Below are 25,906 nucleotides of genomic sequence, written 5' to 3'. Positions count from 1 at the left end.
CGCCCCGCCCTGGCGCGGCCGGCCGTCTGCGGAGAGAGCCCGGGGCGGCGCAGACCCCCCACGTCCCAACCCTGACCTCCGCTCGGAACCCCCTCCCGCAGCCTAGCGAGGAGCTCGCCCTGCCCTCGCCCGCCCGTCGCGTCCTGTCGCTCCTCCAGCGGGTGTTCTGGGGAGCAGGGGCCGCGCTTTGATGCACACAGTGGGGCAGCAAATGCAGCTCCAGGGCGAGCGCCTGGGTGTGAGCCCCGCACGGAGTCACCGTGCGGCCTGGATGAAGGCTCCACGTGCCCGTCTGTGAAGTGGGGAGATGCTCCTCCCTCGTCCGCTTCCCTGGGTGGGGGAAGCGCTGCGTGGACAGATGGAGGGCACAGCGTTTGATCTGCTGCAAATGTAAGCTCGGGGGCTCCGGGCGACGCATGCTGAGGCTGCTGGAGGGCAGGAGCCGCGTCCCCGGAGAAGACCAGGCAGAAGCTGGAGAGCGGACCGGCAGGGATGCTAGACAGCGGACGTTGGCTCGCGGAGCGCGGTCCTTGTAGCGGGCTGCCCCAGGCCCAGGATCTGATTCTCCAGGGCGGGATCACAGCCCCCTCCGGGACTCTGGGTGCAGCCCAGTGGGTGCGTGCCCAGAAACCCAGGACCCAGCCAAGTCCGGGCTGCCCGGCAGGTGTCCGGCAGAGGGCGCCCGGGCCCAGGCGGCCACCGCACCGCAGCGGTTCCGGGTTGCGGTCAGTTTCCCGCGCGCCCTCTCCTGGCCGCAGGAGGCACAGCCGCGCAGCCCCTCTGTGGGCACCAAATGGGTGGGTTTGTATTTACCCAGATTCTGCGGGCGGTGGCCCTCACGCTGAAGTTCCTCGGAACCCAGACGTGCCACCCCGCAGGCAGATCTGGCTCGGACTGCTCCCACCCCTCAGTTCTGTAGGGAGCCCAAGGCCCCCTAGAAGTGGGTGTGGACCAAAGTACCACGTTTCCTGTCCAACTCTGCACCCCACTGGACTGTGGGGGTGGGGGCGGGGAGAATCCCAGCAGCCCCCAAGCTGAGGTACTCTGTGTTCACTTAGGGAAGCTTGAAATCCAATCTGTCTGCTCCCAACTCCCGGGCCACTGGCTGGACCTGGCCTGTCAGTCCTTCGGGCTCTCAACCTGGGATGTTCCAGGCTTCTAATCGGACCCCCCAGCCTACCGTCTCTCCTCTCCACTTACCAGAGTTGCCTTTCTAAAACACACACCAATGCAGCTCTCTCCCTCTTTAACCAGCAGTGGCTCCCTGTTGTCTACAAGAAAGGATGCAGAACCCAGCAGCGCAACTGTGACAACATCCGGCAGGCACACGGACTGCTCCTGAGATTTATTCGCAGCTACGAATGTCCGTAATTTGAAGTCCGTTGGTGTCTGTGAACTCATATGTTCTTAAGTCGGGGACTTCCTGTGTACATCTCTTTTTTGTGGCATTTATCCTGGGCATTACCTGTTTATAAGTATGATTTCCCCTTAGAACTGGAGCTTCTTTATTTTTTTCCTTTTTTTTTCCTGTAGCGGGAATCGAACTCACCACCTTGCGCTTGCCAGGCAGGCGCTGTGCCGCTGAGCGAAATCCCCAGCCCCTAGAACTGGAGCTCCTCTCCGCTTATCCATTCTGGTCCCTACTGGGAGTCCAATATAGTTACTCTTATTGAAGCACCGGTGGGGACCTCAGCCCCCCACATGGGGAAGTTGTGGTTCCTGTCTGTCCCTCGGCCTAGAAGTGACAGAGATGCCTCTGCCTGTTTACACCCTGACTGGATGGGCTGGTCAGGCAGCGGCCGCCTCTTTCTTTTTGCTGCTTGCTTCCTTCCCTAGTGAGAAGCAGGTGCTCCAGGCGCTCTTGGTTGGTGCTGGAGATCCAAACCTATGTCCAACGCAGAGCCCAGAGCCGGGGATATAGCTCAGCGGCACAAGCACCTGCCTGGTAAGCACAAGGTCCTGAGTTCGATTCCCAGTACCAAAAAAAAAAAAAAAGAGAGACCAACACAGAGCCCAGAAACAGGAAGCTTCTTCTCCAGAAGTGCTCCCGTTGACTCCTGCGTCCCACCCCGGGTTGGCCCACCCCCACTCAGGGTTCACCCAGCCCTCACTTGTCTCGCCTGGGGCTTGGGGGCAAAAATCATAAATTTGGGAGACAAGAGGCGAGATAAAGATCATTTGTTGAAAATGGTGTCATCAATCATTTGGAGAGAACGCATCCAAGAATTCCCCAAACCTGGGTGCTCAGGTGCATCTGCTCCACGCTCACTGTTCTGTTTGTTCCCTGCCCCCTCAGAATGCCCACAGCCTCCCTGGTCAGCTCTCTTCCCTGGGCTGGAGGTCTCCAGGGTGGTCGTCCCCTGGCTTCCAGTCTGCTTCCTCAGAGCGCCCTCAGGACCCGCCCTCTCCCGCCCTGGGAGGGTCTCAGAACAGAGAGGCCCCACCCGACCTTCCCTCCCCACATTAATGATCATATTTCTGAAAGAGCCTGGAGGGAAGATTCCCAAACTCCTAGTTGCCCAGTTTCAGGCAGAGGATGAACAGAGATAAGTAATGGCTTGCCAAATTAATTAATTATTTTATTAGCCTGAGTAATTATTAATCAGGTCATTAATCACCCGGCCATGCTCTATGAATAGTAATTACGAGGTGGGGGGGCAGGTCATGGCTCTAAAGGTCTCCCACTATCTGAACCTTCCCCGGGTCCTCAGAAGATTTGGGAAGATTTATGAGTCCCCTCTCTCCCCTCACCCTCATGCCCAAGCTCCGGGATTAGGAAAACAGGGTCCTGGACCCCCTCGCAAGGTCATCTCGCATCCGTTCCCATCTTGACTTCTGCAGTTGGGGTGCACCAAGGACGCAGGGCAGGGGCATGCGCAGACCGTGAGCACTTGGACTTGGGAGGGTGTCTGCCTGTGCCAGGGAGGGACAGAGTGGGACCAGGTGGGGACAGAGAGACAGACTCGGGCAGGCAAGGCCTGTGCGTGCCAGATGTCTCCGCAGCCCCCGTTTGACCGGCCATTTGATGTATGAGAGCGGTTCTGGGATTGACTTACATTTCTGTCTTTGAACCTGATGCTTTGGGAAAGTGTAGATGCCACCAGAGACAGGGGAAACAGGAGGCGGAGAACAGAGAGAGGAAGAAAAGCAAGGCGGGGTAAGGAGAAGAGGGAGCGTGGAAGTGGCTCTCTTCCTTGGGCTTCTCAGCCTGGCGGCCCCAGGACTCCCCATTTGTCTCATGGGCTGCTGGTGATGCCCTGCGGTACCCTGGCCTCCCCCACCCCCGCAGAACCTGGTCTCTCCTGTGGCTGGAATTGACCCCAGCTGCTGAGCATTTCTCCTTGGGTGATTCCTGGATGCTGGCCACTGCCTCGTGGGATTTAGGGTGGGGATTTGAGGATAAAAGGGGGAGGGGGCGTGGTGTGAGGACACACAGGCCTTTGACACAGGAAGTCTTTCTACAAGTCTGCCCTGCATCCCTGCTGCTGTCAGGAGAGCCCATCAACACAGGTCCCCGGGGTGCGACGTCAGGCAGTGGCAAGCTCTTGTCCCTCGAGGTGCCTGTCCCCGGCCTCCCTCTTCTGGGGCCAGGTGCTCCTGAGCCCCTGCTCACATGGGGAGGGGCTGCGACTGCTCCTGGTGAGGAGGAGCCTCACCTGGGCCCTTCTGCTCAGAGCCCACTTTAAGTTCTGTTTATGGCGAAGTCCGCCCTTTATTTACAGTAGGCCCTGCTTTGTTTATGACCTGCTTGAGGGCAGTTTCACTTGGGGATCTCTAGTTCCACTCCCACCACTGTTTATCCCTCCCCTCTGCGCAGGCCCTTCCCCAAGACTCCACTCTGAGGGCGCTGGCGCGGGAGAGGGCTCGAGTCTGACACCCGGCCCGGCCCTGCAGCTTTGGAAGCTTGGGCTGCAGAGGGGCTGAGCCTGGTGGGCAGCGCCCCAGCGCCGGGGCCTAGGGAGGCTGAGCAGAGGGTTGCCTGCACAGAGGAAGGAGTGAAGGCGCCCCTGGGGGCTGAGAAGGGCTTTCAGACGTCAACCAGGGAAGAGGCCGCCATAGCCAGCCCACCTGTTTGGGCTCAGGCCGGGTGTGAACAGGAAAGCTCCACCGGTCCAGACCCCGGGCCTGGAGGGCCTGTCCACCAGACGTCCCTGTTCAGTGTATCTTCTGAGCAGAGCTCGGAGGGCAGGGCAGGGGGTCAGAAGCAGGGGCAGCTTCTGACATGACAGAGCCTGTCATGAGATAAACACGGGGCCTGGAACTGGCCTCTTGTTTGGAATTCTTGGTGGCTAGGGATGGCGGTGATGCGGGGAGGGGCAGCTGGGCAGTTGGTGGGAAAGGGAGTGGAGGGGGAAGAGCAGACCTATGGCGGGTCTGGGGGTGCAGAAAGGGGACCACAGCCCCAGAGCCCTTGACATTGCTCAAGGACATGTTGCCAATGGCTTTGTTGTTGTTGTTTTTGTCTTTTTGAGACAGGGTCTCCCTATGCAGTTCAGGGTGGCCTTGAGCTCACTTTGTAGCCCAGGCTGGTCTCAAACTCACAAGGATCCTCCTGCCTCAGCCTCCTGAGTGCTGGGATTATAGGCATGTACCACCATGCCCGGCCTGCCAATGGCTTTGAAGAAAGGCCTAGCCTCCAAAGTCCCCATTCTCTGGGAAGTGCTGCCCGAGCGGGCACCTGCTGGGCACAGGGGAGAGGTGCGGAGGACCGGAACAGCTGGGTTCCCTTCGCCTTGGAACAGCACCACGTAGGCTCAGTCCTGGGACCAGCTCTTTCTCTAAGCCCCAGCAGGCTCTGCAAGGGACTGGGGGAAGGCAGGACTACAGCTAGTGGAGGGGCCCAGGCTCCACACGCGCCCTGCTGGGGCGCTCATCTTCCCCAGGTTCCAAACGTTATCCACAGGGCGCTGCGGGCAGCCAGCTGCATCTCTGAGGAGGCCTGGCCACAGGCAGATGAGATCAGTGAACCCCCTTGTCCCTGAGGGTGCCCTCCCCACGCCGGTGCCTCCCTTTCCAAGCGTTGGTCTCTGGGTGTCAGACACCCCTCGGTCCCCATGTGCTTCACCCTGCTGGTCTTCCTCAGGCTGGCGCCTCCCTGGACAGGCAGTGTCCTCCATGTTCCCTGCCTCCCTTGAGCTGACGTGACCCTGCACCCATTCCTGCCAACCCACCTCAAGCCCCCTCAGTCTCTCCCCCACTCAGGGCTTTTGCAGTGCAATTCATCCCAGCCTTTTTGTTTTTTAATTTAGAGACAGGGTCTCACTCAGTTACTAAACTGCCTAGGTTGGATTTGAACTTGCAATCCTCCTGCCTCAGCTTCCCAGTGGGCGGGGATTACAGGCAGGCATCGGCACGCCGCGTTCCACTCCCTTTCATCTGCCGAAGCTTTTGTCTAGAACACAGGCATTCTAGTCCCTGACTCCTACTTCCAAATCTCTCTGGGTCTTACTGTCTATGGCTTTTTTGCGGATGCCGGATTCCCTCGTGGTTTTATGAGACCCTTGGAAGAGCGATGAGCGCCTCTCCGCTCCCGTTTCTGAGCCAGGGATTTCCAGCCACAGAGGGCAGAGGATCCTGCAGTTCTACCCACTGCCAGCAGAGGGGAACACACAACAAACCCAGGCAGGAGGGTGTGGAGAGTGAGGGGCTTGGTGGGGTGGAGGCGGGGAATCCTTGCTGAGAGACGGGACAGTGGCAGCTTGGGGCATGCGGACTGCCTTGGCGGCAGAAGTACATTTCTAGACCACTAAACGGAGCGGGAATCTCTAGATCTTTGCTTTGTTTGCAAACTATAATCCCTAAGCATAACAGCTACAATGTGAGTCAGGCACTTTATAGGTAACCTGTCACGTTCTCAAAATAAGCACCGGAACCATTAGTTTCATTTTAGGGAGGGACACCCTAAGGCTGAGGAAGGTTAATTCACGTGAAGCTGCGTGCCCAAGGTCACACGGCAGGAGCGGCAGAGGTGGCACTGGAGGTCTTGCGGAGTGGTGCCTGCCTGGGGGGTCTGCCTCCTCCCTCCCAGACACCGTGAGGAGCCCGCAAGGCCCCCGTGTGGGGCACCCAGCCCCCTCCTTCCGGCGCCCAGCAGGGTTCAAAGGAGGGGCTGGGAAGCTGGGCGGGGGACCCCTGCCCCCACAAGCCTCCTTCAGCCTGGCCAGATGCCTTTGGGGCCTGGAGACAAGGGCTGGAGAATGGGGCAGCCATAAACAGTGTCCGGGCTGCACCGTGAGGCTGTAAAACCAGCCCGGCAGAGGCTGGAATGTGGAGGCATCCAGGAAGGATTTTTCCGGCAGGTCTGGCCTGATAGCATCTTTGGGGCCTGGGGTCAAAGGGGAGCCCGCCTCCCATCCCTCCCTCTTCCAGCCATCCTGCGGCTCCCTCCGGTGCCCTTCCCTCCCCTCCACTCCCCCTGCGCCCTCCCTCCTGTGTTCTAGAGACTTCTGTCACATTGCTCGAGCTGTGTGTACCTCAGCTTGGTCTCCATCTCTTCCCCGAGGGGTGCTGCAGGACCTCGGCTGAGGTGCGATGCTCCCTGACTGTAGTTAGTAATAAATATCAGTGTGCTGATTTCTTCCCTGCAGAGGGATCCAGCTCAGTTGATGGACTTTCTTCTTCTGGTTGCTTCTCACGGACTTCGCTGAGATCCCAGAAGGCAAGCAGTTGTGGGGGATGACTCTACGGTCAGGGTGAACGCTGGACACCCCACACCCCGCACCCGCCTCCCCACCTCCAATCAGGCTTGTCCTGAGGTTGGCTCTGTAGGCCAGACAGCAATTCCGCCTTTGACCAGCAGGGGGCAGCAGATGCCCGGATTGAACGGGAAGGCGTGCGCTCACCTGGCCCTGCGGGCTGTGGGCCGAGGCAGCAAGAGAAAAGCCCGCCCTGCTTGTGTGTCTGTTGCAAGGCCAGGTTAATCCCCAGGCGCCCTGCCTGCCCCTGTGCCTCTGTGTGTGGGAAGATGAGGTGAAAGGGAGTGTGTCCTGCCCCGTCATTACCCATGCTGGGACATGTACAGGGGAGGTGTGTTTTAGAATGTACCAAACCACCAAATCAGCATCTTACGGCCTGAGGGGCTTGGAGGTTGTCTAATGGCCCAACCCCCTTATCTCCAGCTGGGGAAGCTGAGGCGCCAAGGCTTGCACGGCGGGTGTGTGTGGGAGCTTTCAGGATCCTACTCCACTGCCGAGTGCTGGGTGCAGTGCAGAGGGGGCGTGCGCTGCCGTTCCGTGCAGACGCAGGCCTCAGAACGGCGCTGCGCGGACCCACCGCCCGGGCTGCCTCCTCGAGGCGGTCCTGTTGTCCTCCCTTCTCCGGCTCTCCTCACCTCCCCGGCCTCCTCAGGGCCCCACGGACGGGCTATGCACTTTCTCCTCTAGACTCGGGCGTCTGGAGACTGGGGCTCTCCTAACATCCTATTATACTATCATCACCGTAACTGCGGCCAGCACTCGTACACTGATTCCTGCCACGTGCATCGGATCGTGTAATCACCCGGCCCTTCAACTGCCCTACAAGGGAGGCGTCCTGACTACGCCCGCGCTGCGCATGAGACGTGGACAGGCAGAAAGGTCGGGGGTCTTGCCGAGTCACCCGGCCGGCAGCTAACCAGGCTGTACCAAGCAAGCCCAGGGCGCTGCATACAGTAGAGTCCGCCCTGGTCCCGGTACCCGCCTCTGCCTGCTGGTGGATCCTCGCTGAGGCCGAACGCTGTGCCAAACCCTGCTCTAATCCACGGCTCTAATCCACGTGCTGGCCCTGTGTCATTTCCACTCTGCAGATGAGTGAGTGGACACCCCCGCCTTGCTCAGCCGGCAGAGGCTCTGCACGGCTCTGCGTTAAGGCTTCCCTGTGTGTCGCTCTGCAGCTTCACAACCCTTTGGGTCTTGTGACAAGGCAGGTTCTCACCCAGCAGGTCCAGGCGGGCTGTAAGCTACCCGGTTGGAGGGGTGCTGGTGCATGACCCGTACACTGAAGACTAAGGGTCTACAGTACCTGCCAGTCTTCACACAACGGGCTTTCCTGGGCCTCAGCATCCCCGTCTCCAAAATAACCGTCACAGAGTTCCGATGGTCAGTTTCACCTATCAGCTGCCCCGCCTCCACCTCCAGATGACAGTCTCAAGGCACTTGGAAGCGTGGTCTCTTAGAGCAGAGGGGTGGAAATGACCTTAAAGACCTCCTTGTCTGCTCCAATTCTAGTTTTTCCCGAGACTAGGTTTCATTATATTGTCCATTCTGAGCCCTACTTTTGGGCTTACGTGATCCTCCTGCCTCAGCCTCCTGAGTAGCTGAAGTACAGATGCTAGGTCTGGCTGTTCTCACAATTTTTAATAAGAGCTGAGAAAAACTAAGGTCTTGGGGTGTGTGGATCCTTTTTCAAAGTCAAAGTCATACCCCACATTGCAGTGGATACAGAACTAGAACCCAAGTCAAAGTCATACAGCACATTGCAGTGGATACAGAACTAGAACGCAGACTCCTGGCTCTGCACCAGGTGCTCTGCACACCTCTGAAAGGTCCTGGGTGCCCTAAGAACCTATGGCCCAGCTGCTGGGAGGGCTGGGGGCCCCCATGTGAGGCTGGGCAACAGCGAGTGCTTCAAAGGGGACACCGAGGCACCTGGAAGCAGGGTAACTTCCTTGCACTGGCCCCATCCTGCCTGTCTTGGTTTCTCTCTCCTTCTCCCCCATCTTCTCTGCTTCTTGCTGTGTCTCTAAGCCCCGGCATCTCACCCCATCGCTGTTCTTTCCTGGTTGACACTCAGCCACCTGTTTCCCACCTGCCAGGTGTGACTTTGGAGGGCCACGGGCCAGTCTGCACGGTGGCAGCTCTACCCTCCCCGTCTCTGGCTCAGTGTGACCTTGGTAGGTGACTTCTGTCCCCCTGGCTCTCCGCTGCAGGAGGCCTTGGGGCAGACAGCCTGGAGGCCGAGAGGGGCCTCCCTGTGTGACAGGGCGCAGAGCAGGAACATGAGTCCCATCTAGGCTGCCGGGACAGACCTCCTGCTGGATGCAGACAAGAAGGGGCTCCCCAGATCCGCATCCGAGCATCGAGGGCCGCATGCGTGCTGATCTGTCCCCGTCGCTGGCTGGAGGCGCAGTGGTGTGCCCACTGCCCTTGGCCTTTCCATGCCCCGCCACTGCCTGGTCTCCAGGGGGCCTGGCCCAGGCGTTTCCCTGGGGATGCGCAGGCCAGCTGCTCACCAAGGCAAGCACACCCCAGAGCCGGCCTGCAGAGCTATGTCCACGATGGGGCCCAGGTGGCTGAGGAAGAGCTGGGAGCCAGGAATCCTGGATGCCAGCTCCCCGTGGGACTCAGAGCGGAGAAATCAGTAGCAAGCAGCTCTCCTCCCGCCCGGCCTTTCCGCTGGGGGAGCAGGGCCAGGAGGGACTGAGTGACAGGCGTCCACCCTACCAGCCCCTGTTGAGCACTTCCTGTGTCTAGGTGCTGGGATGGGTCAGACTTGGCTTCAACTCAGGTCTTGGCGACCCAAAAGGAGGGTTCTGAGTGAGCAGGAGGGTGGGCGGGAAGCCCTCCAACGTCAGAAGGGAGTGGCAGGGCCAGGAGCTTCCTGCAGTCGGGGCTGAGAAGGCCTGGAGGAGCGTGAGGCACCGCCCTGCCCTCTGCAGATGGCGACCCGGGCAGGCTGCTGTGCCTCTCCCGGCCTCACTTCCTCCACTGAAGGCTATGTCAGCAGTTCTCAGGAAGTGATCAGAATGTGTGTGTGCGTGTGTGCGTGTGTGTGCGTGTGTGAGCGCACAAAAATTCAGATTCCTGGCCTCTGTGATCTGGGAGCTCAGGATCACCCCCTGGTTCTCAAGGGCGTCTTTGTGATGTGCAGTACAGCTGAGAGGCCAGAGGAGCTTCGAGGGTCCCTCCTGAAGGCTCTGATTCGCCCTCCAGCCCGTGGCTGGGGAAGCCAGCGCTTGCCTTTCTATAGGCTGGGCACAGGGTGACATTCCTCTGGACCCCTGATGCCCAGGGTGTGAGTGAACAGCCCTGGTCCTGTTCGAGGCCCCACCCCGCGTGGTTTTGTAGCTTTCTCTGCCGTCTGTGTTGGCCTCTCCTCTCTGCGGAGATGAGACTCTTCCTTTTCCCATCTGCCGTCCTCTTCCTCTCCTTTCTCTCTGCTGCCTCCAGCTCCTAATAATCTAAGCCACTTTCAGAGACTGTCCTCAGCAGCAGTTTCCGGGAGGCCTCCCTGCCGTCTGCCCCAAGGCCCTTCCCGACAGGGCAGGCAGAGGCTCACGGGCACCTCTGCGCCCCCTCTGCCCCACTCCTTCTCACCTCCTGCTGCCTTCCTCTCCGCCATCACCAGTTTTTGCCCCCCTTTCCTTTTTAGGGTTCAGAATTGCTCTTATGGTTCACAGTAGCGGTAAAAAGCCCACCTCGAGCTCTGATCCGAGCAGGACGAGTTGAGATTAGGAGCGTGGGAGAACTTCCGAAGAGCCGCAGAGTGGCCTGGAACGAGGATGTGGAGCTGGGACAAAATGTGGCTTCTGTCAAGGTTCATAAATCTCTCTTTCTGCTGGGAATGGTGGTGCACAACTGTAATCCCTGTCCTCAGGAGGCTGAGGCAGGAGGATTTCAATGAGTTTGAGACCAGCCTGGGCTACATAGTGAGTTCAAGGCCAGCCTGAACTGCATAGTGAGACCCTGTCTCCAAAAAAAAAAATCTCCTTTCCTCTCCCATTTCCTCCTTCCTGCACACTTCAAACCCTCTAGGGGTCTTTGAACCCATCACAGGACCCCTTTATGAATGCTGGCAGAGGAAATGAGGCTGTCGGCTCCTCAGGCCCCCCTCCCTGCCCCCGCTGCCCTTTGTCCCTGCTCTGGGGCTGCACCCTCCACGTGCACTCCGGCCTACCCTGGGGAGTCCGGGAGAGTCATGTGGTGTCCTGGTGGTGGGCATGCACATGACTCTCCTGGGCTCCCCAGGGAAGGAGGGGGCTGGGGGCGGGTTGTGGGGCTGCGTGTGTGCCTGAGTTGCTGGTGTGGTTTTGCTTCAGGTCTTGTCCTGGAGCTCCAGAAGGCGCCCTGCTCTCTGTCCCCAACTCTGAGGTCCGCTGGGGAGTGTGATGGGTTTGTCAGGGGAACCCCCGTACACTGCGAGGTGGACACACCCAGGGTCCCTGGCCATGACTGACCCTCCTGCACCCTCTGTGCTGGGGTGACCCTTTCGGAGCAGCGCTGCCCCTCACAGCCACTGGTAGGGGTTGGGAACATCGGTCGGGACCTTTCTGCTCTTCCTTCTGAGGGTTCTAGAGCTCCCTAGGAAACCCTGAAGGCTGGAACCCATGGTCCCCGCCGTACCCGCTGTGACAAGCCCAGAAACGTTCTCTGGCGCAGCGCCTGACGCTGCTGTCCACACAGGTGAAGAGTTTAAACCTACCTGGACTTGTTACACCACCCCTGCAAGGTAGGGGTGACTGGCGGGGGCTTTGGTCTCTTCTAGTCGATGAGGAAACTGAGGCCCATAGGGTGGGGCGAGCCTGTGTCCTTCCCTCCCCCAGACAGACTCCTGACCCGGGCCCCTGGGCTCACAGCCAGCGTGCTAGGGTCCCTGCCCTGGGACCCAGGCGGAGGGCGGAGGCTGGGGACTGGAGGGACGCTGCCTGTCCTGCCCCGGAGTGACCACAAGGGGGCTCTGGGGTCAGGTTTTTCTCGTTTTTTGCTGCTGCTGCGGCCGCTGCGAGTTCTCAGCGATCTGGACCCCCACGCACATAGGTTTTTGGCAACCCCTGCTCGTCCTCCCGCAGCCGCGGCTGAGCGCTCCTGCGGGCCCGGAGGCAGCCATAGGGGGCACTGACTTTGCTTTTCCTAATCCCAGCCTAGAGGGCCTCCCTTCTCGAAGTCAGGAAGTCCCCCCCCCGCCCCCCCCGGTTGTCTGACGTCGGGCCCACTGCTCCTGGGCGTCGGCTAGGGCAGGGCGAGACACACTTTTTTCCGTGACCACTTACCCGCGCGAGGCCTGACGCGGAGCACTCGCTCTCTTCCCAGGCCGTTAGAGCTCTGCCTTTGCTCTCCCGGCGCTGCTCAGACCTGGACAGACAGCAGCAGGAAAGTGTGTGCTAGACATCAGGAAGGACTTCCTCCCAGCTGGGCGCAGGAGCCCCTGGGTTTGGGTAACTGAAGCAGGCTGGGAAAGTCACCGGTTTCTCTGGTGCAAAGCTCTGGGTCTAGGAGTTGGGGAGAGGCTTCTGCAGTCCGCCCCCACCCCATTTCCCCAGAGGTGCCAGGTGGTGGAGGCTGACTGCTATTGCTTACCACAGAAAATCATGGGTGCTGTCAGACCTTTGGGGTCTGGGGCTTCTGCGATCTGGAAGTAGCCATTCGTGGGGTCTTTCAAAGGGGGTGAAAAGGAGCTGTGCAATGGCACATACCTGTAATGCCAGCACTCTGGGAGGCTGAGGCAGGAGAACGACAAGTTCAAGGCCAGAATTGAGGTGGGACATGAACTATTACCTGCCTCCTTTTTTGTTTTTTGTTTTTTTGAGACGGGGTGTCACTATGTAATTCAAGCTGGCCTCAGACTCATTATGTAGCCCAGGCTGGCCTCAAACTTGCAGCGATCCTCCTGCCTCAGCCTCCCGTGTGTTGGGATGACAGGGGTGTGCACCGTGCCCGGCAATCTGCCTGTTTCTTGTGTCTTCAATGCTGGAAGGCTCTGGAGTTGGGGAAGAGCAGGGATTTGGAGCTGAGCCCATCCTGTAGATGCCAATGCCATTTCTGCCTCTGTCCCCACTCTTGGGAAGGGTGGACTCACAGCCCTGTCTCCAGGCTGTTGCAAGCTTCGGGAGCCAGGACATGTGCGAGGGCCTCAGGCCCCGTGTGGTAGAGCTCCTATCGCCTGCCGTCTGCCCAGTCTTGCTTGTTCCTGCAGAAAGTGCGATATGTCCATTTCCCAGATGGAAAAGTAGAGGCAGGGATGATGTGAAGGCCGAGACCAGGACCTCTGCCTATATGCTCAGTTGGAAGCCAGGGGCCCCTTGTTCCCCTGGTCTGCTTTCTCCTTGCCCTTGTCCCATGGAGAAAGGCCTTCTCTTCTTCCTTCTGCCCCCTCTGCCTCTTTTCTTTCTTCCTCTTTTCTTCCCCTTTTCCTCCTCCTCAGCTCCATTTCACATCTCCTCTGCTCCTTCACCTTCCTCTCTTCATCCATCCATCCATCTATCAAGTTAGGCCAAAGAATTCTTTAGAAAACTAGGAAAGGTGCATCCTGTACCCTCGGTGTCTCCCAAGCCTTCTAGCGGCCGTCTCCCCACCTTCCATTTCTTAGTCTTTCTTCCTGGCCTCCCCTAGGCTGGAGCTTCTGTTCTGGGGGCCCAGGAAGGATGAAGAAATTGATAAAGAAGTCTGGTTCAGGTAAGAATGTGCAGCTCTGTGTGTGTGTGTGTGTGTGTGTGTGTGTGTGTGTGTGTCCTGGGGGCGGAGCTGAACGGCACACCCCTGGCCCCTGCCCTGGGAGGCCCCATGTCTGCAGAAAGAGGCAGGCTGTGTGGTAAGTGCTGTCCCCAGGCTTAAGTGCGGTGTGGGAGTGAGGAAGAAGGGAGGAGGAGGAGGCTGGGGTGCAGCTCAGTGGTTGAGTCTTTCCTGGCATCATGCCCTGAGTTTAATCCCCAGCACTGCAAAGAGCAAACACACACACACACACACACACACACACACAGGCTTCCCATAGGAGGTGTTCACTGAGATGGGTGTTTTAGGAATGAACTGGGTTTAGCAGGTTCCAAGGGGGCGGGAGAAAGCTGCATGGTCAGAGGGACCACAGAGGGCAAAGAATGCTGCTAAGAAGGGGCAAGGAGAATCTAGGGACTGAACAGCAGCTCTGCAGGGCTGGAGCCCAGGCGGCTTGTGGGAGACGCAACTCCCAATCCGAAAGTGAGGAGTGTGCCTCACAGCTGACAGTCCTTGATCCTGGTCAGTGAGGGACAAGGGGAAGGGAGGGGTTGGAAGCATGGAGGGGAGGGTCCAGCCTTGCGTGCCCCCTACTGGCTGGCTCCCCTGCCCTGGGGCACTCACAGAGCTGATTCTGGTTCTCAGCAGTCTTATCTAAAAATGGGAAGGGTGAGCCAGAAACAGGAACACACAGCTGTAATCCCAGCATTCTGGGAGGCTGAGGCAGGAGGATTACAAATTTAACCCCAGCCTGGGCAATTTATGGACTGAGGCCATCTATCATCTATCTATCTGTCTGTCTATCATCTACCTACCATCTATCTGTCTCTGGGGCTGTAGCTCAGTGTGATGAAGGCCCTGGGTTCAGTGCCCAGTACTGCAAATAATGAGGGAGGGAGACGCACATTGTGTCGTTTCTTCAGGTTCCCTTCAGCATCAGGAGCTGCAGTAAGGTCACTCTGGGCTTGTGTGGCCAGGGCAGGCTTCCTGGAAGAGGAAGTCTAATGTGGAGCTAAACAGGGTGGGGAAGGCTGGGAACACCATGGAAACCAAGGTCAAAGGCAGAACTTGAAAGTTGCCTGAGACTGCATGACTGGCTGATCTCGGGGCAGAAGCTGGTTTGAAAGCAGGACAGGGCTCTGCCTAGCGGGACAGGAGTGACGGACTGTGAGGAGGGGCACCGGAGACCGCAGGGCACTAGCGTGAGCTTCCTCCCTATCACCTTCCTGCCCCAAGGTGCTGGGGGCAGACTGAGCTACAGGGGCTGGGTCTGTAGGCAGGCTTGGAAACTAGAAACATGCAAATGAGATGCAAATAGCATGTAAATCAGCCACACCCGCACGCCCACCGCCTGAGGTTGGTTTTGTCTGGGGTTGAGCCATGTGTGGGAGTGAAGGGTTCTGTGCCCTTTGCCTTCCTCCCAGGGTGCTCCTGCTGGCTTGGTGGCGCCGGGGCAGACCCTGGGACGCAGTTCTGAGCTGCATTAGCTTCTCCAGGTGCAGGAGCTCCCCAGGCTCGCCTCTGACCCTGCTGCTCACTCCGGGAGGGCTGGCTGCACAGGGAGTGAACTGACCAGAGGGCAGGGGAGAGGCCGAGAGGAACAAATTTTGTAGGAAAATGGACACTTTCGGACCCAGAGCACAGAGCACCCCACAGGCCCCGGGAGACACGTTCCAGCAGAGACCATGAGTGACAGAGGCAGACGGAGAGGGCTCTTCTCGTGTCTGCCTGCGATGCCTCCCAGGGCCTGCCGGCTGCCTCTCCCTGTCTGCCTGTCCCTGGCCGCTGGTCCCTTTGTCTGTCTAGCTCTTTGTTTGTTTGTCTCTTTGTCTGCACGTCTCCCTCCCGGTTCCGCCTTTCTTTCTGCTCTGCTGTCTGTCTGTTGGTCCAGACCTTGCTGTCTGTCACTGTCCTCTGCGGGTCCCTCTCTGCATGGAGAGAAGCTGCCAGCTGGGATCCTGGGCCCTTTGGGGCCTGGCCTCCCGCTCTCGGACAGGTTCTCGCCCTCCCTCCTCCTGACTTTGGGTCTCTGTTTCCTCCTTTCTGAGGTGGCGTCTCCTTCTGCCTTCTCTCATGTTTGTAAAACTCAGGCGTGTGAGCAGGTGGCTGAGTTTATGATTGCCCCGCCATTGTAACACGGTCTAATGCAGCCAAGGGGCAACACTGCTCTTCACCCTCTAGGGACAAAGCAAGAAGAAAATAATGACTGCAGCATGAGGCATAGTGGTCAGACATCCAGAGGGACTTCCGCAAGGAGAGGTGTGGGAAATATTAGAGAAGGTCAACTAGAAGAGGTTAAACAGCCACCTTCCTACTCTGCATGGCAGGAGGACAGGCGATGTGACCTTCCTCAGTCCCCGCTTAGAAGAGCTCTCTAGGTGTTATGAATTAGGAGGGGCTGGAACCCGGAGGCTAGGGTAGAACCCCTGGGATCCGTCCCCTGTCCTAGCTCTCATCTGAGCAGCTGCTCGGGTAGCGGCGGAGAGGACCGCTGGGAAGGGGTGTAAAGGAAGTCCTGCCCCTCTCCCCGCCTCCACTCGGGTCCCTGCCATCTTCCCGAGCTCTGGACCACTCCGCCCCCGCCCCCGCCAATCCGTGAGAGATGGCTGCTGGGGACGGAGTGATGTATGTAATGCAGATAAAATGTCAGCAATTCTAAATGGGTCCGGAGATGCAGCGTGGGGGGCGGGGGGCTAAGGGCGGAGCAGAGGGGAGAGAGGAAGGGAAGATGAGCTGTGGGTCCTCCCCGGGACGCCGCAGGGGCAGACACCCCCTCCCCCCAGCAAAGGCCGGAGGAGGGGTGGGCCCAGGAGGCAGGAGCCCAAATGGGATTTTGAAGAGGGAGCTGGAAGGTGGGGGTGGAGGAGAGGAGGAGGCAGGCGGGGGCAGCGGGGCCGGAGCTGCTGATGTATAGCGGTTTCATAACTTCCTCAGTATTAAAGGCGGGTTCATGGGGAGGGCAGCGCCATTAATCACCGGGCTGAATGGGGCCGGGATCTGCTGAGAGGCGCGCTTGCTGTCTGCTGCGCCTGCCCGGCTCGGGGCGGGAGGGGGCAAGCCGGGATGCCCCTCCTGAACCAAGGGGTAAGACCCCAGGACGCTATTCTGGGCGCTGGGCGAGTAGGTCCTTCGCTGTAGGGGAGGGTGGGGGCTGGGGACGCTGATGGGAAGGAGGAGGACAAGGAGGGTTGTGACAGGGGCTGGGGGGATGATGGGGGGCAGAGGCTGAGGGGACCCTGGGGAAGAACTGGGGAGGGAGGACTGTGCCTTTGAACATGAAATTGATCACATGTAAATATAATGCAAATGACATGCAAACGAGCACAGGATTCTCTGGGTCCACTGCTCAGGCATTCTCCTTCTTAGACTGAGAATTGGGGCCAATTTGCATCCGCTCGTTGCCCAGCACCTCGGCGCTCCATTATGAATATTGACAGACGGAGGAGGCAAGGTCTCCCTTGTTAAGGGGGTGGGGCAGCTGGGGTGGAGCTGGGAAAGGGTGAGGCCACGCCTGCCCTGCAATGGTGACATCAGGAACACCGGCATGCCTGAGTGACTGAGAAGTGGGACCCAGGGCTCTGAGCCTGGACTGATGGGGGTTAGAAGGGAAAAAGCTCAGCATGGAGGCAGAAAGATGGAGAGACAGACAGACAGACAGGTCCCCACTGCTCCTCTGACAGACCCTGAGCCAATGAGATGAGAACACACTCTGTAGCCCATGAAGTGGCCACTGTCCCCTCCCTTCCAGGGAAGATAGACCGTGGCTGAGAGGCAGTGATCTTCCTAAGGTCATGCCGTTGTCCACTGGGGGACCTCAGCTTCATTTTTTTTTTTTGGTACCAGGACTCGAACTCATGACCTCAGGCTTGCCAGGCAAGCGCTTATGCTGCTGAGCTACATCCCAGGCCTGGACCTCAGCTTCAAATTGCCTTGACAGGTCTGTGCCTCTCCACTCTGCTGCAAGCACGTCCATGATGAGATAAAATAAAATAGTGGCGTTCATGTCTTCCTCTGCTCCCCTCCCTGTGGGTTAGGATCCCATAGGCAAGCTCTCTGCCGGCCAAGCCAGGTCCTCAGCACTGCCCAGGTATTTACGAGCACCCCACAGGGACAAGGAGGGGGCAGTGCTGAGTGCAGGGAAGGGTTGACTTCCAGAACACACTGTCTAGCTGAGCCATAGACTTTTTTTTTTTTTGTCTTTTTGAGACAGGGTCTTGCTATGCAGTTCAGGCTGGCCTTGAGCTCACTTTGTAGCCCTCGCTGGTCTCGAACTCACAATGATCCTCCTGCCTCAGCCTTCTGAGTACTGGGATTACAGGTGTGAGCCACCACGCCCGGCATATAGACATTTCTTTTTAAAAAATCTTTTATTTTGCTCTTTGTTTATATTTGGGTTTCTCATATAAGAGAAACCGTGTGATATTTAAGCTTGTGTGTCTGATTTATTTCATGTAACACTATCATCTCAAGGTGCATCCATTTTCCCACACTTAACAGGTGATAACAATGGTCACCAGAGAGGTGCAGTCCAGACGGGGTGTGGGGGAGGACCAGGGAATGTCACAAGGGAGGTGGCTCTTTTCTTTTTCCTTTTTTTTCCTCTACGGGGTACTGCTATGCAAGTGGTCTACTGCTGAGCTACACTCCCTGCCTTTTTTTCCTTTCTTCTTTTAACTTTTGAGATGGGCTGGGTGTGGTGGCTCACACCTGTAATCCCAGCACTCAGGAGGCTGAGGCAGGAGGATCATTGTGAGTTTGAGACCAGCCTGGGCTACAAAGTGAGCTCCAGGCCAGCCTGAACTGCACAGTGAGACCCTGTCTCAAAAAGACATACATACATACATACATACATACATACATACATAAATTTTGAGACAGGGTCTTGCTAAGTTGCCCAACTTGATGTCAATTTAACTTTCTTCTTTTCTTTTCTCTTCCTTTCCTTCTCTTCTCTTCTCTTCTCTTCTCTTCTCTTCTCTTCTCTTTCTTTCCCTTCCCTTCTCTTTCTTTCTTTTTCTGTTTTTTTGAGACTATGTAGCCCAGGCTGGCCTCAAATTCACAGCCATCCTCCTGCCTCAGCCTCAGGGTGCTAGGATTGCAGGGGTGTGCCACAGTGCTCCGCTGGCCTAGAACTTTTGATCCTCTTACTTCAGCCTCTTGAGTGGCTGAGATCACAGGGGTGTATCACCACGCCCGTCTGGGAGGTGGCATTTGCCGTGGGCCTTGGGGACTGGGTAGAATGTGCTCAATGGCAGAGGAGTGGGGAGCATGTTCTAGGCCAGGGAGGATACGGGCCACTGCGCAAAGGTAGGAGAGGAGGAGAGTGTGTCGGGGTGTGGAGGAGAGCGGGAAGTCAAGGGAGGCAGTAACGGGTGGGCCAGGACCTGAGGGCCAGGGCATGGACGTTACCTAGAGGCTGGCTGGGAGTAGCAGTAAGGTCAGTCACTCACCGAACCACTGTTCAGTCAACAGACATTTATTGCACGGCAACCAGGGCGGGGCTTCCGGTCGCACAGGACGTCGAGGTGGAGGGATGTGGTCCCCCTCCTAGGAGGTTCAGTAGCAGCAAGGTCCCGCGAGGAAGCTGCGGATACAACAGTAGTTCCCTTGGAGTGTGACTGTGAAGATTCAGTGTGACAATCTACATGAAGTACGCAGCATGGCATGCGGCGTGGAAGGTCAGCTCGGGAGAGGTTAGTGATGGCTGCTGCACGCCAGGCACCGTCTGCAGGTGCAGAATGGAGGGCAGAGGCAGGAGGGGGATGTCGGCGCTCCAAAATGCTCGGGAGGGCTGGGGATCTAGCTCAGTGGCATAAGCGCCTGCTTGGCAAGCGCAAGGTCGTGAGTTCGATCCCTGGCACCGCAAAACAAAACAAAACAAAACGCTCTGGGAGAGGTGGAGGGGGCAGTGTGGGCGGCACACGGGGAAGGTTCAAGGGGCTGTGACGGGAGCAAGGGCGACAGAAGGGCGTGAAGCACAGGCAGGCAGGGAAGGTGTGGTATGGGAGCTCCCCAGGGTGGCATCAGGCTCCAAACACCCCTCCTGGGGTCGGGTCTCTGCTCTGTGGCTGGTCCCCCGGTAGTGCAGGCAGGGCGAGGCCCAGGGCCAGGCCCCGGGGAGGCTGGGTGCTAGGATTCCTGGGTTCCCTTCCCACTGGGCTTCTTGGCCTGCTTCCCAGGCTCTTCTTCCTCCTTGCTGATTTCTGCTCAACTTGTGGGAGCTGCTCCTCACACTACCAAAATCTAACTTCCATCCTTCTTGCTGCGGGACCTGGGGATCAGTCCCACCCCCTCCACTGTCTGTCTCATGTCTGTGTGGTCCCCTCAGGATAATTGTTCTGGACAACTCTAACACCACTCAGACAGATTGTCCGGCCTCCTGGCCCCGACATCTCCCACCACTGCATCAAGCCAAATTACTCAGCCTTCCCCCCAGCCCGGGGCTCTGGCGAAATCCGATTAGCAAGGAGAGAGCTGCGCTCAGCTGACAGTTCCTCCGATAATTGCTTCCCAAGTAAGCGATGCAGATCAGCCCATCCAGCCTGTCCCTGCTCCTCTCCCAGGGACCCAGGTGTCCAGCCCCAGGAGAGGGAGTTGGGGAGACTTGGAAGCCGTCGCCTGATTCCAGTGAAGCGGGCATCAGTCCATAAAGTTGGGCTGTGCTGTCCTGGGGCTCAGGTGGGGGTTGTGGGGTAGAGGCTCAGCCAGAGACCCCACTGGGTCTGCATGTCTGTCTTCTCACCCCTTGGAGAAGGAGCCCATGTACCCATTTCTCTGTTAGGTAGGAGAAGACAGGCATCTAGAAGACACAGATGGTGAGATCGCTGAACATGTTAGGCAAACAATGGGTGAACTTGTAGCCTAGCTGTCCTGGTTCTTCACTTCTGAGGGGAGATGGGATGAGACCTGTGCAGCCTGCAGACAGCTCCCTGTACTTATGGAGCCCCTGTGCACCAGATGGGGGAAAGGCTCGAGGGAGGTTACACTGCACAGTGCTGGAGCGGTCTGTCATCCATGTCTCCGAAGGCTTTCGGAGTCTGATCAAACCTTTAGGCCCAGGACATGTTCTTGGGACACAGTGCTCTGCCTTACGTCATACAGGAAGGACCCTTCTTCCTTTCTCCATAGCAGGGCACTTTTAAGGGCCTGTTAATGAACACTCTTCCTTAATGTCTTTCTTCCTTATGTCGTGTGTGTGTATGTGTGTGTGTGTGTGTGTGTGTGTGTGTGTACACACACGCAGTGCTCTGGACTGAACCAAGGGCTTTGTGTATACTAAGAACACACTCTGAGCCAGGTGGGGTGGCACACACCTGTAATCCTAGCACTCTGAGTGGCTGAGGCAGAAAGATCACAAGTTTGAGTTCAGCTGGGGATATAGCTCAGTGGCACAGTGCCTGCCTGGCAAGTGTGAGGTTGTAAGTTTGATTGCCGGTACCAAACAAAACAAAAACCGAAAAACTGAGGAGTTAGATTTTTGGGCTGGGGATATAGCTCAGTGGCACAAGTGCCTGCCTGGCAAGCACAAGGTCCTGAGTTCGATTCCCAGTATCACACACACACACACACACACCCCCCCCGCGCAAAAAAAAAAGTTTGAGTTCAGCCTGGGCAACTCAGCAAGTCCTTATCTCAAAAGAAAAAAGGCTGGGGTCATAGTTTAGTGTGTCAGCCCTAATCACTAGTACTGCAAAAGCAAAATAAGTAACAGAACAAACACACTCTAAGCTGGGCATGGTGGTGCACGCCTGAAGTCCCAGCACTCAGGAGGCTGAGGCAGGAGGATCGCTGTGAATTTGAGGTCAGCCTTGGCCAGAGAGTGAGTGCAAGGCCAGCCTGAACTACATAGTGGAAAAAACAAATAAACCACGCCCTGTCATTGAGCCACACCCCTTTTGTCCCATCTCTCGCCGATCTTGTGGACACATGAAAGGTATTTTCCTTGCAACCCTAAACTGCTCTCAACCTAACCCATGCCAGTCTGTCTTTGTTGAACTCTCAAGCTGCTCAGACTTATCCTCTGTGCTTGTGTGTCAGATATGGTTCTGGATCTTGAGTGTTCAGCCCAGCATCTGCCTGAGACCCTGGCTGTGGTCATAACAGCGGCAACTGACCTGCATGGAGCGCCAATTCTGATCTGGGTGTTGTGTCAAGCACCTTATGTAATTAAGTCATTTAATTATCACAAAAGAAGACACAGATTGCAATGATTATCTCATTTTACAGCTCCGATAACTGAGGCACACAAAAATTAAGTAATTTGCCCAAGGCCACCACTAGTGATAGAGCTGGAATGCAAATCCAGGCAGCTGCCCTGTACAGCTTTCTCCTCCAATTCATATTCATTCTCTCTCTCAATCTCTCTCTCTCTCTCTCTCTCTCTCTCTCTCTCTCTCTCTCTCTCCAGTACTGGGGATTGAAGTCAGATCCTTTGTACTGAGCTACATTCCATATGTATTTTTTTTTTCTTAAAATTTTGAGACAGAGTCTTACTAAATTGCTGAGCTCAAACTTGCAATCTTCCTAGCTTAGTCTCCAAGAGTGCACGGATTACAGGTATGCACCACCCACCACACACCCAGCTTCCAATTTTCTTTTTTTTTTTTTTTTTTTTTTTTTTTTTGCTCTCCTCATGCAGGTCAGGCTGGCCTTGAGCTCACTTTGTAGCCCAGGCTGATCTCAGACTGGCAAAGATCCTCTTGCCTCAGCCTCCCAAGTGCTGGGATTACAGGCGTGCGCCACCACACCCAGCTCCAATGTTCTTTTAATGTTTCTTGGGCTCCCTGAGAGGGCCCAGTGTGGTGGAGCTGGGTCTACACCCTATTCCTTAGGGTTCTCCAGGGAGCTGACCAGGTGGCTCTTGGAACCCAGGAGGGGAAAATATGGCTTTACTTTCTCCAACACCCAGTGTTCCTGTTCCGCAGCTGGAGGCCCTGTGGCTAGACGGTCTTCCCTGCTGCAAAATCGTGGAAGCAGGGGAAAGACTGACCGAGCAGCCTAGGAAAGTGAGCTAGGAGCTCCAGAGGCCGATAGATGGCGCTCATGGCCCAACACAGCCCCAATAGCCCGAGGAAACCTATGGAAAACGGGTGAGCAGGTTAACCCCTTCCCTACTGGGCTTAGGCCTGAGATACAGGCTGGCGGGCATCCGGCAGCCCCTCCTCAGGTGATCCAACTCTCTAGTTTCTTACCCAGGCCATAGCCTGGACCTGCTTCTGCTCCTATCCTCAAGGCTCCATCCACGAATCACTACTTCCAGCCCCTTGAAGACTTCCCGGAAGGGCCAGGAGACTAAGAAATGGACAAGGCCTCACCTAAGCCTGTGGCTCGCCTCTCAGGCTCTAGCTTTGAAAATCTCTGCAGGTGTCTCTGTTTCTCAGCACCTTCTTCCCTGAGAGACAACAGGTTGAGGGGAACAGCATGGGCTAGAGACAGAAAGGGCCCGAGACTCCTGTAGGGCCAGCTGCAGCAACTCACTGAGGGATGCCCAAGCCTCAGTTTCTCTTTTTACCTGGATTCCCTATCTCTGAGCTAGCCGGGGTGGATGGGCTTATAGGGACAAAAAGAGTTATCTGATTCTCCCAGGAAATTAAAATGAAAGGAGTGGGGGTCCTGGCAGATTTGCTTGCCTGTTTCTCATTTTACTTATTATTGTCCTGTTGGAGGTAGACTTGGGAGTGTAGAGGGGCTGCCAAGATGATAAATTGGAAGCAAGTGGCACAGGGGTTGGATTGGTAGAGGGTTGAGAACTTAGAAAAAAAACTTTTTTGAGACAGTGTCTTGCATGTAGCTCAGGCTGGTTTTTTTGGAGGGTACCAGGAATCGAACTCAGGACCTTGTGCTTGCCAGGCAGGTGCTTGTGCCACTGAGTTATATCCCTGGCCCGAGGCTGGTCTTTTTTTTTTTTTTGGTACCAGGAATTGAACTCAGGACCTTGTGCTTGCCAGGCAGGCGCTTATGCCACTGAGCTATATCCCTGGCCCCTCAGGCTGGTCTTGAATTCATGATTTTTCTGCCTCAGCCTCCTAAGTGCTGGGATCATGAGTATGTGGCACTATGCCTGGCCAGATAGGGGGATTCTTAAAAAATGAGATGACACCCCAGGGAAGCCCTTCTTCCTGTTTTGTTTAGAGATGTACATGCTAAGAGTTGTGGAGATAGAGGAGCTGTTTCTAAAAGCTAACTCTTATTTCAGTCATACCAGAGAAAGAAGGAAAGACAGACATACACCGAGGGAGACAGAGACACAAATATGCGGAGAGAAAAAAAATATAGAAGAGATGAGATAAATTTACATAGGTGGGGAGAGACACAGACACAGAGAGGGGGAGAATCTGGTACAAATTAAAGCTCAGGAAACAACGGGCTGCATGAGGTCGATGATTCATTCAGTTTCTGAAATCTTGCAACGGTGGGAATGGTTTCTCACCTTGGTGTCAGAGGGGTCACTGCTCACGGTTCCCTGACGCTCCTGCTGCACCTATTAAGTTTTTCTGTTAATAGGAGACCAGAGGGGGCTTGGGAAAAGGGCAGCATCCTTGTTCTCTCACTTCTTCCTGCTCTGGGTTCATTAGTCTCTTTCGCTACTACACACAGGGAGACCTTGCCTTGGGGAGCAGAGTCCTGGCTGTGCTCAGGCTGTGTGCAGGGGTGGGGGTGCGAGGAACCCAGAAGGTAACTAGCTTAGGGGATTTCTACCCCGTTGAAAGTCCTGTAGTCAGAACACAGAAAAAGATACAGAAGACAAGAACAACCTAGGAATCAAAGTTTTGGGTACTGGTTCTTGGATAGGGATGGGTGGGCTGTTAGGTGCAGTCACGGGATTACATGTGGTCAAAGAAGGCTTCTTGGGAAGAATATTTGAGAGAGAGAGGATGTGGAAGAGTGGGAGGTGTGAAAGTTAATTTTAAATGCTCACTTATGTGGACTAAAGGCTACCCAGAGAATGTAGTTGGCTTTTGCTTCTAGGTACGTCTGTGAGGGTGTCTCCGGAGGAGATTAGTATTTGTATTGGTAGAAGAGTCAGGCTCACCCAATCCCTTGAGGGCCCAATAGCACAGAAAAGCACGGGACACGTAAATTCTCTCTCTTTATGAGCTAGGACATCTATTTTCTCCTACCCTTTGACTTCACTGGAGATCTGTCCGAAGGTCTTGGTTCTGGGGCCTTCAAGCTCCGGGATTTATATCAACAAGCTTCCCTGCAGACCCCTTTCTGACTCAGACTGAATTACACCATGGGTTTTCCTGGTTCTCCAGCTTACTAACAGTAGATCAGCAGATCATGGGAGTTCTTTGGCCCCCCATAATCCTGTGGGCCAGTCACGTGACACATCTCCTCATAGAGGAAGAGAAACAGATATTCAGTTGGTTCTGTTTCTCTGGAGAACCCTGACTAATATAAGTTATGGGGCTGGGCAGATAGCAAGGCAGAAGAGGGAAAAAAGTCAAAATGGTGGAACTGTGAAGGGGCTGGACAGTAATGGAGTGGTGCTCACTGCTAGACTTGTTAGAAGATGCCAGAAACGCCTCCGTTGACGTTCTGCATGCAGTAATGGATCCTCGAGGGTTGCAAAGGCTTATTGTCTTACACCTGGAGTAGCCAGAGGAGTGGAAATGGATTTTAGCCATTGTCAGTACCCTCAGGTAGGTGAGAGATTTTGGAGGATTGGACCTTCCTGATGGTTGGGAATAAAGTTTAGGGTTAGGTCCTCTCATCTCTCGAGACTTCTAGATTTAGCTCTTTTTCAGTCTCCCGAGTTGAGGGATAACATGCCTATGCCGCCGCGGCCGGCTACATTTAGCGCGGATGATGAGAATAAACTACAACTCCCACCACCTCTTGGGGCTCATCTAAAACACTTTCCGGGGATTTGGGCATTTCCGGCGGAAGTGCAGCGGCTACGCCAATCTCCTTCCCAAAATACTGCGGACTACGACTCCCATAGTCCTTTACGCCAGGCGTGGGGAAAGGAACTGGAAACTGGATGGGGAGCTGGAGCAGGTGAGGGAGCGTGAGGAATGTAGGGCGCTGGGGCAAGCTGGGGGCTCCCAGGGCACTCGGAGCAGAGCCGAGAGGGTGGTCAGAGAGCCGGTGCTTTGGGGCCCTCGCCTTGTCCAGAGCTAGCCCCAGTGCAAGGGAGAGGCGAGCCGTGGACGCCTGGGAGGCGTGCGGAGCAAAGCCTTCCCGTCGGGCGGAGCCCGCGTGCGCTGGCGGAGTTTTGCAGAGTGTTTGGCCTCGGCCCCTAGGAATCAGAGGAAGGGTGGAAGTCTGTGCTCTGTTTTTGGTTTTGTTTAAGGGTTTGCTTATTGTCCATGGGGGAGGGGGGCTGGAGTACCTCCAAAGGGCAGGGGAGTGGACTGTGTTGAGTTCCTAATAAACTTCGACTGGATGTCAGAAAAGACTGGTATCAGTCAAAATTCTAGTTTCGGTCTGCCTCCACTGCTTTTGCACCAAATCTGATCTGACACACTTTTTTTCTTTTCTTTTTTTTTTTTTTTTTT

The 25,906-nt window shown here is 56.4% G+C and overlaps 1 protein-coding gene across 2 annotated transcripts in view; it reads left to right on the top strand.

Moving 5' to 3' along the window:
* The first annotated feature begins 16,388 nt into the window (after positions 1-16,388).
* Positions 16,389-25,906, top strand: part of Smug1 (single-strand-selective monofunctional uracil-DNA glycosylase 1) — a 16,032-nt gene continuing 6,514 nt past the window's right edge. The window contains exons 1-2 of one of the 2 annotated variants that reach the window (XM_013521018.1): positions 16,389-16,487; positions 18,869-19,096. The gene's annotated coding sequence lies outside the window, so the exon portion shown is untranslated. Of the gene's footprint in view, positions 16,488-18,868; positions 19,097-25,330; positions 25,407-25,906 lie in introns of those variants that run through there. The other variant, XM_005397208.1, reaches the window with a different exon arrangement.

Source organism: Chinchilla lanigera, unplaced genomic scaffold (assembly GCF_000276665.1).
Source record: "Chinchilla lanigera isolate Chin_1 unplaced genomic scaffold, ChiLan1.0 scaffold00057, whole genome shotgun sequence".
Lineage (NCBI taxonomy): Eukaryota > Metazoa > Chordata > Mammalia > Rodentia > Chinchillidae > Chinchilla > Chinchilla lanigera.
Note: the sequence above shows the minus strand (reverse complement) of the source record. Positions and strands in the feature narration are given on the sequence as shown.